At 45.0% G+C, this 17549-nt stretch overlaps 1 pseudogene; it reads left to right on the forward strand.

The window, feature by feature from the left end:
• Positions 1–1274: 1274 nt before the first annotated feature.
• On the forward strand, positions 1275–14345 carry LOC130045238 (60S ribosomal protein L32-like; annotated as a pseudogene).
• Positions 14346–17549: the final 3204 nt, after the last annotated feature.

Raw genomic sequence — 17549 nt, forward strand, 5'->3', positions numbered from 1 at the left:
AACATCCTACCTGATGTTCCAAGTTTTATCCTGCTCTATATATGAGCCTGCATAATTCCTATCTCATAATGCATGGATGTCAGCTACACAGATTTATGAGCAATTCGCTTTTTGAACCTTGGTAATTAAAATGGTCACAATTCCACAGTCTCTGGTTTAAGTAGGACATCATAAATATACCTTCATTTTGTGTAACATAGTAATTAAATCTTGTTTACGTATGTTCTTTGTTTAATGATTATAGTCACTCAATGACAGAATGTACCATGAACCCATTTCATAGATGAAAAAATCTGAACCAAGAGGCATAGCCTTATTTGCTTAAATATGCTGAAAAGCAGCAGATGGTGGTGCCATAGACTCAGGTTCGCAGACGGCTGGCCACCCTGCTTACAGAGGGCAAAGTTAGGAATAACTGTTTTCTTCCACAAAATTTTGGCCTTTCACTCTAGCGAGGACCTGGTGTGCCTGCCAGCAGTGGTCTCTGTGTGAGCCTTCAGTCATCTGGTTTCCTCCGGACAGTCCCAATGTGAAGATCGCATAGGCCTGACCCCAAGATAGCAAGAACTTATACCAGGCAGATGTTGTGGATGCAGTGTTTAACCATAGCTGAAAGGGCTAGAAGTTAGAGAGAAAAAAAGAGCAGGAACAGCATCAATGAAATGCTTCAGAGTGGAAACTTCCCATCAACATTAAACTTCTTTGTTATTTACATCTAGCCAAAAGGTGCCTATGATATCTGCTATCATCAGCAGTAGAGCTGTTTCCTAAACAGGAGTTTTAGGCCAAGCAACCAGGAGTTTTTCAGTAGCTTTGTTTCAGGGAAAAGAGTGTAGTTTGTTTCCACAGAAAGAAAGCCACCATCACCACCACCATCCCCCACCCCAACGCTCTAACACACACAGACCACACATACACACACATACACGCACACACACCCAACACACACATACACACACACTGACACACACACGCATAAGCACACACATACACACACTGACACGCACACACACACACACACACACACACACACACACACACACACACACCCCTTGGCAGAATTTCTTGTCATCAGCAGGAGTAGGAAGAGAAAAGTAGGAAGAGAAGTAAGTACAAAGAGAAGTAGCTTGATAACAAAGCAGAAACGAGGAAAGGCTCTACATGGCTGAGACACGTGTTCCCACTATAGCATGGTGGTGAGATGGAATAATCAAGCCTCCCTGTAACTAGTGTACACATTATGATCAAGCTAGTACAAACTCGCACAGGCAAGTATGAGGCATTTGATGTTTGACACAGAGGTGGGTAAAGAGAAAGATGTATAAAGGATTTATTCCACACAGTACCTTGGTGTGATAGTTGAGGGTCTTTATGCATCCTTTCTGGGGGGGGGCGAGGGGAAGGGTGTTCAGACTACATCTGGCACAGTGCTTGGGGGTCTCTCCCAGAGGTTTTCAGAGAACCACGTGGTGCTGAAGATTTTACCCATCGTCTTGGTTGTAAAGCATGCACATTAGTCCTTTGAGTTCTCTCTCCAGCCCCAATCTTTATTATTCAAGGGGCTGAAAATTTGAATTAGGTTAAGTAATAACCAAATAGTTTGATTTCACATAAATTCAAAGAACAAAGATGAGAGCAGCAGCAGATACAACTGGATTCGGAACTCAGAAGCCATCAGAGATTTTCTCTGTATTTTTTCATTCAACTTGCAACTCTATTCCTGTCTGTTTGTTCTCCAGTTCTGCAGCAGATGGGCGTCGTCCAGGGAGTTGAGAAGGTGACGGCCAGCAAGGCTGGGTTGTGGCCCACAAGGCAAGAGCAGAGATTCATGTATAAACCCGCAGAGGTATGTGACTGACCAGTGGGGTCCATATGTCCACCTGCAGACACATGTCAAGCTCAAGGGCCAGTGAGTGCCATGCTGGTTAGTGTCCACACAGAAAGCCAAAGCAGATGGAACCTGTCACCAGCAAAGTAGTGATGAAGAATTTGGCTGGGCTCCCACTCCCTACCACAGCAGCAGTTCTCAAGTGTACCTGATGAAAAATGACCTGGACTCTGGTTAAAAAACAGATTCTCTGTTTAACCTGTGGATTCAGAATCACAAGGGAGAGGGCTCGAGAGTCACATGGTGAGTGCCTCTTCCGGGTGCTACAGTTTTCCTTTGCTTCCCTCACAAATGCCCAAGCCATTCCTGAATACAGGCTCCCACATCAGAAGAGAAGTTCAATTCACACCCCTGGTAATTACACGAGGTCCCTCTGGCTAATTTGGGTTGGTCTCTTCCTCCGCCCCTCCTCCCAAGATCCTTAATCACATCTATAAATCACATCTTTTCTTATAATAATACCAGGTTCCAGGGATTAGGACAGAGATGTATAGATAGGCTATGGTTAAGCCTTCTGTACCACATAATTAAAATTACCAGGCAAATTTGAGGAACATCTTGAGGAATGATAAGTTAACATCAGAACTGGAATATAAACACTCCAAACTACAGGTGCCATGTGCAAACAGAATTCATCGCTTCAGTAATTTATAGAGGCCTAAATTCCAGGGTACTATGTTTTCTGCATGTATGAACAGTCCTATTCATTTTATTGTTGCATCACAGACCACAGAATGAATCTATTGTAATCTATAGGAATGTTCATCAATGGATGGGTATTTGGCTATTTCTTGCTTGGAGCTATTTATTTCTTCTGGGTTTTTGTTTGTTTGGGGGCCGCACTCGGCCATGCTTGGGGCTTATTTCTGGCTCTGTGCCCAGGGATTGCTCCTGACTGGGTTTGGGGAACTGTATGGGGTGCTGGGGATCAAACCCAAGTTAGCTGCATGCAACGCAAGCATCCTACCTGCTGTGCTATCTCTCCAGCCCAAGGGGCTATTTTTAAATATAACGACTGTGAACATTTTTGCACAACTCACTTTGGAGACGTTTTTATTTTGAAAGGGATAAATACCTGACAGAAGGATTGCTGTGTCCTTAAATATTTTGAGAAACAACCAAATTGCTTCTCAGGTGTCTGTGCCATTTTGTACCCCCTCAAACTCTAGAGGCTGCACATTCTCATCAATACTCCATATATAGGCAGGTGTTTTTTAATTCTCAGCAGTTCTAGAAGTCATAAAGAGGGACTTCATTTGGGTTTTAACATGAACTGCATTGATGACGGTTGCTCTTGAGCCTCTTCTCATCTGATTTTGGCCTTTTGTGTAACTTCTCTGGGCACTTATTCACTTATTCCCTCTGAGCTATTTCACTCCATCATCTTTTGCTGATTATTTTAATTTATTTATTTATTTATTTAGAGACCCTGTTAATGCAGATACCCTGGAGCAGCAGGGTGTTATAGCTTGTTCCCCACCACCACCCCCCCCCGCCCCCGCCACCTGGTGGTTTCTGCTAAGTGAAATCTGGGAGGGACGTAATGACGGGAGAGAAGGTGGGTGACATTAATGTAAAGAGCAGAGGGAAAAGGCAGCTTAGATGGAGAAGGGAGCACCAAATAAAGGGGGTTGGGAGGATCCTCCCAGGATGGGAGAAGCATGCTGAAAGAAGACTATAGACCGAACATGATTGCCATTCAGTGCCTCTTTTGCAGACCACAACACCCAAAAGGAGAGAGAGAACAAAAGGGAATGCCCTGCCACAGAGGCAGGGTGGGACAGGGGGGATGGGGGGTGGGAGGGATACTGGGATCCTTGGTGGTGGAAAATGGGGACTGGTGGAGGTATGGGTACTTAATCATTGTATAATTGAAACCCAAGCACAAAACTTGGTAAGCCTACAACTGTACCTCTTGGTTTGTCACTAATAAAAATTAAAAAAAAAAAAAAGAGGAGTGAATCCATAGATGACATATTCTAAACCCATGTATAAAAAAAAAAAAGCAACGAGAGATTCTCCTGGTGCTTTCCTACTTTTCCTTCCCCCTTAGTTACTCCTACTGTCATTTTGCTACTCGCAGCCTAGACTAGTAACTATGGCGGCATAACAGGAAATTGTGCTGCCCAGCCTCCTGGTCAAATATGAACTGGTGATACTGAGCTGGAGCTGGAGATTTCTTTGGATTTTTTTAAAATTTATTTTTATTTCCTTATTTTGGTTTTCCATTGGGACGGAACCTTGCATTCAGACAGGTAGCATGTGAAGAGCCGAGCCAGCGTATTGATGAGTACTGACGGCAGGTTCTTCAGGTGTTCAGGTCTGACCTTGTCTGGGCTGGGTGCTGTTCGTTTCTTTACTGATGAAATGGTGTGTCGGATTTTGGAAGGGAGAACATTGAGAACGACATATCCATCCTGTGAAATTTGGTATGTTGGCAAGTGGACATGGCTATCGAAGAGATTTGAGTAGAAGTCATGGATGATCTTCTCCATTGCTGTTCTGGAAGATGTGATAGATCCATCAGGATGTCGGAGGGCAGTCATCTTAGTCTTGTAGCTGGTGAAGGACAGGCGGGTGTTACGAATACTTTTCCTGGCTTCTGCCGCATCTACCAGCACTTCTGCTCTTCTCTCTTTGAGGTCTTCCTTGATCGCATCTCTGCACTGCTTTTCGAACTCAGACATTCGCTTGCAGTTGCCTGAGGCATGCGCCAAACCACGTTGGCGAATAAGCTCAAGAGTTTTCGAAGAAAGGCATTTTTTTGTGGCTATCTCTCTCTTGGCGTTCCTCGCACAATCATGGAGGTGCTAAACCAGTCAATAGTATTCCTCGTCAATGTTGTCAACAATGGCATCTTCCCATGTTGCCGCAATAGTGCCAAAGAGTTCCTAGTTGGTGGTCGTTCTGGGAGTTCTCTTTTTAAACTTTGCAGCCCTTTCTCCCTGCTCTGTGAAGTAGAATTTTGCACGAAGGAGACGGTGGTCCGATCCCGTTTGGAATTTTGGGACAACAGCGACATCGGTCAGGCAAAACCGTCGATTGAATATGATGTGGTCTATTTCGTTGTGGAATCGTCCACCAGGAGACTCCCATGTCCAACGTTTAGATTCAGCCTTCTGGAACTGTGAGTTACCATGGATGGTCTTGGTCGACATGATGAGCTCAAAAAGTCTCTTACCCTGTTCGACATCCATGTCATTGGCAACTATCGCCTGATCTGCCTATTGCCTGTCATCTACAAGTTGTTCACTCGAGTCATCCTAAATAGGATTGGTAGAACACTAGATGAAGGATGACCATGCGAGCAAGCCAGGTTCTGCAAAGGATTCAGCACCATTGACCATAACTACACGATAACCAGGCTCATTGAGGTTTCTCAGGAGTTCAAGATGCCGCTCTGTCTAACGTTCATTGATTTAAAGAAGGCCTTTGATTCTGTTGAGACGGAAGCGGTCATTGAAGCCCTAGCCAATCAGGGCATTCAAGCTCAATACATCAAGATCCTCCGTGAGCTGAATTACGGACTCACTACCAGGATCTCACCATTCTACAAAGAAGTAATCGTTGATGTGAAGAGAGGGGTTCGGCAGGGTGATACCATTTCACCAAAACTCTTCAGTGCCACCCTCGAGAACATCATGCGACGACTGGAATGGAAAGGAATGGGAGTGAAGATAGATGGTTGGCAACTACACCACCTTCGCTTTGCTGATGACATTGTTTTAATAACACCAAACATTGGCCAAGTGGCACAAATGCTGGCCGACTTCGACCGTGAGTGTGGAAAGGTAGGACTATAGCTGAATCTTACGAAGACAATGTTTATGAGAAACAGCCTTGTTCCTGATGCTCCATTCGCTCTCAATGGAACGACCATCTCCGAATGCAACAGCTATGTGTACCTAGGTCGAGAGGTCAACATGACAAATGACCTGGCACCAGCGCTGTGCAGAAGGAAGAGAGCAGCTTGGAACGCTTTCAAGAGCGTTGAAGAAATTGCTAAGAGGACGAAGAACCTCTGGCTCTGGGCACATCTCTTTGATTTCACTGTTCTTCCTGCATTAACATATGCAGGACCTGGGCCCTACGCAAACAGGATGAGAACGCTATTCGGGTCTCCCAAAGAGGAATTGAAAGAGCTATGCTTGGAATAACGTTTCACTCAAATGAGAGAAAGAATCCGGAGTTCCAACCTCCTTCGACGATCAAGAATCAGGGACACTGTCTCATTTGCCAAGGTGTCAAAAATCAGATGGTCTGGTCACGTAATGAGATTTAGAGACGACCGCTGGACTAGAGCTGTTACCGACTGGATTCCATGGGATGTCAAAAGACTGCTTGGCCGCCCACCTACCAGATGGTCAGATTTCTTCATCAAGATCATGAATGATCGGTTTGAGGCTCTTCGTGTTCCTAGAGCGAACAGATGCCATTGGGCTACACTAGCACGTGACAGGGACAAATGGAGACGTTACTGGCGTCCGCTCGAGCGAATCGACGATTAACAGGAAGTCAAGTGATCAAGTGATCAAGTGATTTTGGTTTGGGGGCCAACCTGGCTGTGCTTAGGGGTTACTCCTAGCTCTGCACTCAGGTATTACTCCTGGCAGTGCTCAGAAAGGGATGCCAGGGATCGAACCCGGGTCGGCCACTTGCAAGGCAAGCGCCCTCCCCACTGTACTATGTCTCCAGCCCCTGGATTTTTATTTTCTGAACATCACTTATCTAAAAAAATGATCTGATGGCACTTTCCTCACAGAATTCTCTACAAGCTGAAATGAGATCACAAATGCAAAAAAAAAATGCTGATTAGCAAACTGAAATGGACTCAAAGGGTGCAAACCTGTTCCTTAATTGTCCATCTGGAAAGGATGGACACCAGGTTGTCCTGGGCAACCAGTAAGTAAAATGTGAAACAGCATTTCTTTTCTCGAGCTCTTTCGGAAGCATTCTGAGGGTCACCCAAAACTGAGAGCTTGCCCCCGCCACCCTAGGAGTTGGACCAGAGAACTAATGTTTGCTTCTTGATTAAAACATACTTGATTCTCACAACTTCATGCTTCTTTTGAGGTAAGCTCGGAAGTGGAACTGCTAGATTTCTTTCTTTCCCCTTTTTTTCAGTCTGAGAGGTGCAAAATGGCATTTAGTTTTAATTTACATTTCACTGCTTACTAATGAGGTTAAACATCTCTTTGCAGACTTATTATGCATTCAGGTTTCTTCTGCTGCAAATTGCCTCACTCTACCTTATGCTCATTTTGCTTTTTGTTAAATTTCCTACCTTTTCCTTCAAGTCATCCCGAAGGAGGCTTGGGATATCAGAAACCTTTGTTTCGTGTTGATTTTGGAGATGTCAAGTAATTTTTCACATGTGACTGCCTGTCAAATGTTCTTGGTGCCTTGGCAAGGGCAGAAATGTTTCATTTGTATTCATATCTGTTCTTTTGTGTCACCGAGGTTTGCTTCCTCTTCCTTCCCCGCTATTGTAATGACCAGGAATTGCACAAATCTGGTTCTGGTGCTCATACTCTTGGCCTTGGTGCTCACTACAGCTCATCCTCCTGACTTTGGTACCTGCACTTCTGTGATGCCGACACACACCTGACTGCGAGCCAGATGCCACACTGTGTGGTGCGAGTCCTCCAGGGTCACTTGAACCACTCTCAGTGCATAGGGACGTAACAGAGATCACACTTACGGTGTGATGTAATCTGCAGTGTAGGCACTTTTTTTTTACCACTGAGCCATCACCAAGACCCCCAAGAGGGGTCATCTTATTTTATTTTTATTTATTTATTTATTTTTGCTTTTTGGGGTCACATCTAGCGATGCTCAGAGGTTGCTCCTGGCTCTGTGCTCAGGAATTACTCCTGGAGGTACTTGAGGGAACCATATGGGATACCGAGGATTGAACCCGGGTTGGTCACATGTAAGGCAAATGCCCTACCTGCTGGACCATCACTCCAGCCCCTCCCTCCCCAGGGTCTGGGGGTGTCTTTTTAAAAGTGTATTTCCCACCTCAAAGTGTTAAAAAAATTTTTATTTCCTTCTGTGCTTTATAATTTTGCTTTGCAAATTTAGGATTTTAGTCTGCCTGGAATTTGGAGGGTTGCTTTGTTTTGTTTTACTCCTTAGAGGGAAACAGTTCTTTGGCCCTTTGCAAAATAATAGTTCCTTGTTGCAGGGCAATGCCTTTCTCTCTCAGTTCTCCAGGCCAGTGAAACATGAATTCTGCACCCAAGCTTCACTGCTCTATTCTCCCTGCCTACCTGGCTACACCACAGCCATTACCCTAGAAGACTCATTCCCTCCTTTACTCTTTTTTGACTGTTGGCAGCTCGGCATACTTTTGTATATAATTTATTTTTACATTTTTTTTTTTGCTTTTTGGCAATGCTCAGGGGTTATTCCTGGCTCATGCACTCAGGAATCACTCCTGGCGGTGCTCAGGGGACCATATGGGATGCTGGGAATCGAACCTGTGTCAGCCATGTTGGCTGTGTGCAAGGCAAATGCCCTACCCACTGTGCTATCGCTCCAGCCCCTGTATATAGTTTAGAGTCAATCTGTCTTTATCATGGATTTTGATGTACTTACATTTATTTTATAGACAAATGTTAAATTGCTGTTTTCATCAATATCAAGCTCTTCTTTCAGTGAACATAAACTATGTTCTCATCTTTTTGTGCATTTTTTTCATACCTTTTCATTGATTTTTTTACACTTTTATCCAGATTCTGTACTATCTTTGATCACTAATAGCTACCTATTTTATACGTTAATGACTATTACAAGTGGCCAGTTACTAGGTTTTGAAGATGTAGAGAGAAATTGTTTGGCATTTCCATGGTGCTCTTCTTTCTGGCAGCCTTCCTGAATTTGAGTTAGACCAAACATTGTACTAATTTTCAGGTTTGCCATGAGAATGACAATACAAGACGGTCCCTTTCCCGTGGCTCCTCTCCTGGCCTTCCCTCTGCTGGCTTTCATTTTAACCTTGAACAGCAGTTGTGGGTGCAGATCACTTTGTTGTTTTGGAATGAAAATAAATCGCATCGAAGGACCCACCATCTGGAGTCTTTGACTTCCAGAACTTCTCTTAAAGGCCTGTCTGGTTTGATTATTGCAAAACCAACGGATGAGGCAGTTTAGTTGTGTCTGCAAAGTCCCCCAGCCCCGTGGCCTGACATGTCACCTGTACCCTCTCCTCCTACTCTGCCCGCCTTCTAGATCACACTCTCAAGGCCATTACAACTCATGAGGGGGTCAGTTTGGAAATCTGACTGCTACAGACTTCGAATTTGAATGAAGACCACATAACCTCATTCACTGAACTTCAGCCTTTTCAAGAGACTCATTCTCAGTAATACCCATATAATTGGGTATCATTGAGAACTTAATAATACCAGCAACGATTGCTTAATCCTGCAGTAAATACCACCAGTCTTGAAATAATAATAATAATGACAAAGTGACCTTCAGAATCCATTTTTTAGGTTTGTATGTATGGGTGTTGCTGTTCTTTTATCCCTAGGAAAACCCCTTTATGACATAGAGTTCAGTGGTTGGTTTTAAAGTCACTTGAAATAGACCTCTGTGTGCTGCCAACTTGATACAGAGCTAGGTTTTTTTTTTTTGTCTGTTTTTATGCATTGCCTTTTAAGTTTGATTTTTGTTTCATAATGATATGAAATATTTACATTGCTCTATAAAACTCACAGAACAAGATACACTTAAAGAATTCTGGCTTCTTTTTCCTTGTCTCTTCCTTCCGCATAAACACCTCTTAAATTTTTATTTCAGGGACAGGAGAGAATGAACAGCAAGTAGGGCGCTTGCTTGGCAGATGCAGGTTTGATCCCTGGCACCCCATATGATCCCTCAAGCCTACCAGGAGTGATCCCTGAATGCAGAGCTAGGAGTGATCCCTGAGCACTGCTGGATGGGGCACCCCCAAAAGAGACTTTAATTAAGTCAATTTATTTGTAATATAACTTATTAATAAAACTTTAATGTATTATCCAGTGATCAGGGAGTGTAGGAAACCCTCCTGGAGATCAGGGAACCAGGGGAGTCGTCTCAGATTCTCTTTCCACCAGGCAAAGGTTCAATGTGAGAACCCGAGAATTCGAGGTTGTTCAATTCTGGGGTTTACCAGGTCACCTTAGTAGTACTTTGGGGCCTCCAGGGCAGCCCCTGGCAATGCTTAAGGACCAGTGGTGCCAGTATCAAATCTGCATCAGCCACATGTAAAGTGTGTGCCTTAACCTCTGTGCTATCTCCCCGCTTGTATGATTTAGTTTCTCATTGTTATTTTGCTTAATTTTGTTTTCCTGGGGTCATAGCCAGGGCTTCAGAAGTCTAAACCTTACTTATGCTATCACTGAGTCACATACCTGGCCCTCTTTTATTTATTTATTTTTACTAATTTAGTTTTGGGGGAGGGTCATACCCAGTGGTACTCAGGGCTTACTCCTGGCTCTTTGCTCAGGATCATTCTTGGAGTGACTCAGAGGACCATGCAGGCTGCGATGGATCAAACTGGGGTCAGTCGCATGCAAGGCAAATACCTTAACCCTTACACTATTTCTCTGTCCTGCCCTCCCACTTTAAAATTTATTTTTAAATTACGTGTATATATATTTTTTCTTTTTATTTGAGGTGGTTGGAGCGATAGCACAGGGACTAGGGCATTTGCCTTGCATGGCGGCCCACCCGGGTTTGATTCCTCCACCCCTCTTGGAGAGCCTGGCAAGTTACCGAGAGTTTCCCCCCACACAGCAGAGCCTGGCAAGCTACCTGTGATGTATTCGGTATGCCAGAAACAGTAACAAGAAGTCTCACAATGGAGATGTTACTGGTGCCCGCTTGAGCAAATCAATAAACAACGAGAGGACAGTGCTACAGTGCTACATTTGAGGTGTTGTGATTTCCGGCAGTTGCCGTGCTATTCAATACTCTCCCCCTCCAACTCCCACCACAGTGCAAATAACCTTCCCACTCAGTCCTGAAGGCCTTCTCCCCCAGCAAGCTCACATTTTTTTTGGGGGGTCTCCCAAGCGGTGCTCTGGAGGTAGGGGTTGGGGAGGGGGAGGGGGCCTACTGACAAGTCCTGGCTAACAGACCACCGGGTCAATGCAAGGGTCTGATGCTTAGTGCCTGAAAGGAAGGCCCGAGTGTGCATGCTAGGTTTCCGCTCTGAGCTCTTTTTTCTCTCCAGGCCCGCCCATCATTTTTCAATACAAACAAATGTGTATGTATGTATATATCTGATATGATGGGGGCAACTCTCATTTCAAAAATTATAATGGCGATCCTTCTATTTAAAATTCCCGTTTCTTCTAATAACCTGGGTTTGCTCCTTGGAACTATAAAAAAAAATAAATAAATAGTTGCTGTTTCTCCTTACGTCATTAGTTTTTTTCCGACTCCGTATCCTTTTTATTTAGATTTTAAATGTATTAGCTTTCACAAGTTCATAATCCTTTTATTCATTTCTGCATTTTGTCCCGAAGGACCTGACTTCATCTTTTTTAAAGGGCAAGGCACCTTGAGTGGATACATCCTTATCTGTCTCCAGTGTAGGCATTTAGATGAGTCCTTTGTTTTAGCTATTGTGACTGACACTGCTATGAACACAATGAACACAGGAGTGCAAATGTTCATTTGAATGAATATTTTCATGCCTTGGATAAATGCTGTGGATGATGGATCGTGGGTTATTTTCATTTTTGTGTTTATATGAAATCTCCAATCTGTGGAATATAGAGAGTCAAAATAAGAACATAGACTGAACAATGACAACCCTTGACCTGGACTATAGAACCAAACAGAGTGAGGAGGGGAGAAAGAGAAGGGAGATCAAGCTAGAAGAGATGTAAAGGTGGTGGTGGAGGGTCGTGGGCACTTATGTGGGGGAAGGAGGTAGTAAGTTTGAATAGCAACACCATAAATTTTGTTCTTTGTTTTTTGGGCCACACCTAGCATTGTGCAGGCGTCACTCCTGGCGGTGCCCAAGGACTATATGTGGTACTGGAGATCAAACCAGGATCGCCTATATGCAAGATATATGCCTGGACTCCTATACTGTCTCTAAGACCCTCAGTACCATAATCTTGAATACATTGTAAATACCTAACAATAGTAAAGTTTTAAAAAATACTGGGCACAGATTAAGCATATGCTGGCTTCCCACAACTCAACAACAACAACAAACAGAAACCAGCAATTTAACCAAAATATGGGCAAAAGGCATGAATAGACATTCCTCCAAAAAATAAAAAGACACACAGATGGCTCCCAAACACACACACACACACACACACACACACACACACACACACACACACACACACACACGGTCATACCACTTACGATGAGAGAAAGGGAAATCAAGGCCCCAATATTCTATTGTTTTATCCTTGCAGAGTTGCTGTGTACTCACACCAGCATGGCATGATCCCTCCACCCCGCCTGTCTTTTTCAATGCCTGTATTGTGGGTGGGGGGAGAACTCAGTGGACTGGAGCTGAGCCCTGGGTTCAGTCCTCAGCTCTGCACAACCCCTTCTCCACTCACCAACCACCAGCCCCTTCCAGAGCTGCTTCAGACCACTGAGCTGGGCATGGCCCAAAGGGGAAAAAAGTCCTGTATTATCTGTAAATTATCCCTTCCTTCTCATCTTCTGTGCTACTTTTCCTTTCCTTATTATTATTTTTTGTTTATTTTTAGGACATGCCCAGCTGTGCTCATGGTTTATTCCTGGCTCTGCACTCAGGGATCACTTCTGGCTGAGCTCCGGGAATCATGTGGGGTGCCGGGGATTGAACCCAGGTTGGCCGTATGCAAGGCAAGCACCTTACCTGCTGTACTATCTCTCCAGACCCTTCTTACCTTTTCTTGATCTCTTTTACCAGGGGGTAGTCAATGTTAACAGTTATTTAAATATCTTTTATTTTGATTTTGTTAGTTACACTTTTCTGCTCTTCTTCCCTCTTCCCCACTATCTCATCTCATTGATTTCTTCTCAACCCCCCCCCCCTTTTTTTTTTGCTTTTTGGGTCACATCCAGCGATGCACAGGGGTTACTCCTGGCTTTATTCTTGGTGGTATTTGGGGAACCATATGGGATGGTGGGACTCAAACCCAGGTCAGCTGCCTGCAAGGTAAATGCCCTACCTGCTGTATTATTGCTCCAGCCCCTCTCTCGCCTTTTATCTCTACTATTTTCTGTTTTTCCCTTTGGGGGTTTTGACTTGAGCTCATTCATGTACAATATTTCTGTTTGTAAATACATGATAGAACACTATCAATCCCGCTATGAATTGTATTTTGCATACACCTTGACATGTGATACTTTCATTGCATTTTAATTCCCCATATAATATATTTTAGCATTTAGAAGTATTTTCAACATTCCCAGACTTTAAGGAATTTCAATCTGCCCTTTTGTTATTGGTTTCTCAGTTTATTGCCTTGTGGTCAGAGTACACGGCTGTATGATGCTGATCCTTTGGAATTTATTGAGGTGCCTGACTAATAACTGCTGATTTTCTGATCTTCCTCAGTTAGCAGCAGTGCCTGAAAGCTTTATACTTAGCACAGTCTTTGGGGGAAGCAGGGCATGCTCAGGGGCAATCCTGGCTCTGGACTCAGGGGTCTGTTCTGACTGTGCTCAGAATTAAACCAGGGTCAGCTGCACGCATGACAAATGCTTTAACCTCTGTACTATCTCTCCAGCCTCTCAATACATTCTTGAAAAGTATGTATTTGCATTCATAAAGTTCCCAGATTGAGTTTACTAATGGAAGAATTCAAACATGGCTTATCATCGTTTAAAAAAAAATAAAACAACCGAAACTATTTCAGAGGTTGGGAGACATAACAAAGAGGCAGGAGTGCTCGCAAGAGTGCAAAGCTGGGATTAGCCCTGAGAACTGCCAGGTGTGAGCCTAAAAGCAAAAGCAAAATACAGACAAAAAATATTTTAGTTTTCTCTTCTCTTCCTTGGTGCTCCCTGTGGAGGTGGCTGCCGTCTCTTACTAGAAGACACCACAGCCACTCTCAGGCCCCTCGAGAAGCCCAAGATTGCCAAAAAGAGGACCAAGAAATTCCTCAGGCACCAGTCTGATGCTATGTCAATATTAAGCAGAACCATCGGAAGCCCAGAGGCAGTGAGAGCAGGTGAGCCGAGAGTCAAGGGCCAGATCCTGATGTCTAACATCAGTTACGGGGGCAACGAGAAGACCAAGCACATGCTGCCCAGTGACTTCCAGAAGTTCCTGGTCCACCACGTGAAGGAGCTCGAGGTGCTGCCAATGTGCAACAAATCTGACCGTGCTGAGATTGCTCACGATGTCTCCATAAGAATCGCAAAGCAGTTGGAAAGAGCAGCTCAGCTGGCCATCACAGTCACCAATGCCAATGCCAGGCTGCGCAGTGAAGAGAGCCAATAGGCAGGCTTTGGGCGCCTTACACTGTGTCCATAAATTGTGTAAACGTGAAAAAAAAAACACCTTTTGTTTCATCTAACTTAAGAGAGATATCCGTTCTCTTTGTTTTTATTTTTTGGGGGGGAGTGTGCGTGGGGAGAGGGGTTACACCTAGTAGCTCAGGGGTCACTCCTGGCTCGGCACTCAGGAATGACTCTTGGTAGCGCTTGGGGGACCATATGGGATACCGGGGATTGAACCCGGGTCGGCTGCTTACAAGGCAGCTGCCCTACCTGCTGTGCTATTGTCCGGCCTCGAGATGTCCATTTCTTACGCAGATGAAATCAGTTGCTAAGATATTTCATGTATCCAAGGTTCGTCATCTACCCAAGATGACCTTGAAGGTAATACAGTAAAGTCTCTTGTTAGAGTTACTAAATTTTCTGGCAGTTGTTGTTTTACGTATTTTAAGTTCTATTGATCAGAGCACCTAATTTTCATGGCTTCTTGACCTACAATGAATATATGAATTTCTCTTTGCCATGATGTTCTCTACCTGAGGGTCAGTTTTGTGAGTATAAAAATTCCTAGTCTGAGCTGGGGAGATGCTCAGAAGGATGAAGCACAGGCTTTGCACACCCCCTGCCCCCGTGTGAGACCCCCTTCCCCAATCACTGAACTGGGTCTAATCCCTGAGCACTGACGGGTATGACCCCCCCCCCCAAACAAACATTGCTAGTTTTAATTTTTCTCTCTATCTCTCTCTCTCTTTGTTGTTGTTTTGGGGCCACACCAGGTGATGCTCAAAGGTTACTCCTGATTCTAAACTCAGGAATTAGTCTAGTGGTGCTCGGAGGACCATGTGGGATGCTGGGGCTTGAACCCAGGTCAGCTGCATGTCGGCAAGCACCCTACCCCTTGTACTATCTCTCCAGCTCCTAGATTAAAGGTTTTGGGGTTCATATTTCCCTTCTATCTTTTCCGAATTTTTGATTTTCAAATAACGGTTCACTGGGCGTTTTCCGAGTGGTCTCGTATAAGAGCCTGGTTAGTGTCAGATGCCCCGTGTCCATGCTCAGTTCCTGCGGTTGCTCCCGGGAAGGGCTTCAGCTGTCTCTGCTCCCTGTTCACCTTCCTTTTCCCACAAGGAAGCCGCGCAGACAGGCCCACGCCTGCTTTGCTCATCACCACAGCCTTGTCTCGGGGCGCATGCCTGGCACCTGGCAGACGCTGGGTAAACATTTGCTCAATGCATGAATGCACTACAAGGCACACACCCTTAAGAATCACTTTCGTTTATGAAGCGCCTCCAACCTGTAAGCACTCGGTCTTTTCCACACATCTCTGATCTTCCCTCCTGCCCCAGCCTCCCCTCTGGCCCTGCCCCAGCTGCACTGTTGCTATGGGAACACTCTAGCTCCTTTCTGCCTCAAGATCTTTAGAGCCACCCCTCCCAGGTTCCTAACTTAGCTCCCTCTTTGACATCATTCAAGCCCCAGCTCAGCAGCCTTTCCTAATCACCCTCGGCTGAGTAGTAACCGACCACTCTACGCTCTTTAGAAAAACACCCGCCATCACGCGCTACTAGGATTCTGTGCCTATGGCTCTCTGTATATTGTCAGTATCACCCTCAAGAATGTAGATGCGGGCTGGAGCGATAGCACAGTGGGAAGGGCATTTGTCTTGCACGTGGCCGGCCCAGGTTATATTCCCAGCATCCCATATGGTCCCCAGAGAACTGCCAGGAGTAATTCCTGAGTGCATGAGCCAGGAGTAACCCTTGTGCATCGTCAGGTGTGACTCAAAAAGAAAAAAGAAAAGAAAAGAACATAGATGCTTTGAAGATGTGAGATCTGTTCATCTGCCACTGCGTAGCAACTGTCAGAGATAGAGTCAATGGCACAATGAGGGGGTCACAGGAATTTGGGCGTGAGTGTAAACAATACAGTTACATTGATGCCTTGCTGTGGGACCTGAGCAATGACTCCAAGGGCTGGAGCACATACCTGGTGTGCAGAGGTTCCCCAGACGGTCCTGGTGATGCTCACTTCAAGACGTGAGCAGCGCAGGGCTGGCCATCACTCAAGTGGCCCAGGGACCCTGGGAGACCCCTTCCCAAAAGAGAAAAACGCTGATTATCCACTGAGCCTTCAACAAGTGTTTTTACTGGTGGAGGTTCTTGTCTCAGCGCCAGGACCACTGCACGATGGGAGTCGGGCATCCTGAAGGTACAGGGAGCTTACCAGTTTCTTACCCTGAGACAGCAAGTGAGGTTTCTGCATCTGCTGATTTTTATTTTCCTTTCATCTTAAGAAAGACTTCTCAGTAGCCTAAAATGATGGTTCAGTAGCTTTTTCCCCAGCAGAGACTCTTTCCAGCTTAAAATCAATCCTTTCAGATGCTGCTTCTGCCTTCCCAAGACTTTCCTTCACATTCTAATTCCTCTGTCACGTCAGCAGGTTCAGAGCCGAGAAGAGTTTCCATCTCGATGGCTTTGAGAAGTAATTCCATTTCTAACTCCTGTCCTCTGGCTGTTTCTCTCACAACTGACGTTGCTTTCTCCAGTGAAGTCTTACCCCCCTCAAAGTCCTCCAAAGGCCTGGAATGCTCTTCTTCCGACTCTTGCTGACATCACTTTCTTTTTAACCTCTGCCATATGTCTCAGATGCTCTCTTCCCCGCTTCCCATCCCTTCGTTGTTGTGATGACCAGGGGCTGCATGCTCGTGGTTGTGGTGCTCTGATACCTGCTTGCTCGGGGTGGCACATTTTATTGCAGTGCTCAGTCACAGAGGGTTGTGGGATGACAGAGATTACACACTATTTGTGTATGTGACAGCAGAGCTGTCCAAATAATACTCAACGACATGAACTGAGTGTGAACTGTCTCCAGTTTCTGCCTTTGTGCCCGCAAGGCAGAGCAGCAGCCTAGGCCCCTAATCAAAAATATTCTTAGTGGCCTTGAGAACAGTGATTCCACTCCAGAAGGCTTTCAATTGATTTTGCACTGATCCATCAGAGAATTCACTATCTACGGCTACTATAGCCCTACAAAATATATAGGATGAGAGGCGCGCATGCGCGCGTGTTTGTGTGTGTGTGTGTGTGTGTGTGTGTGTGTGTGTGTTTGATGAGGAAGTTACACCACCCTGTTGTACTCAGGGCTTACTCCTAACTGCTCAGGGATCAGTCACTCCTGGCAGGCTGATCATATATGTTGCAAGGATGAA

Source organism: Sorex fumeus, unplaced genomic scaffold (genome assembly GCF_029834395.1).
Source record: "Sorex fumeus unplaced genomic scaffold, SorFum_2.1 ptg000128l, whole genome shotgun sequence".
NCBI classification, from domain to species: Eukaryota; Metazoa; Chordata; class Mammalia; order Eulipotyphla; family Soricidae; genus Sorex; species Sorex fumeus.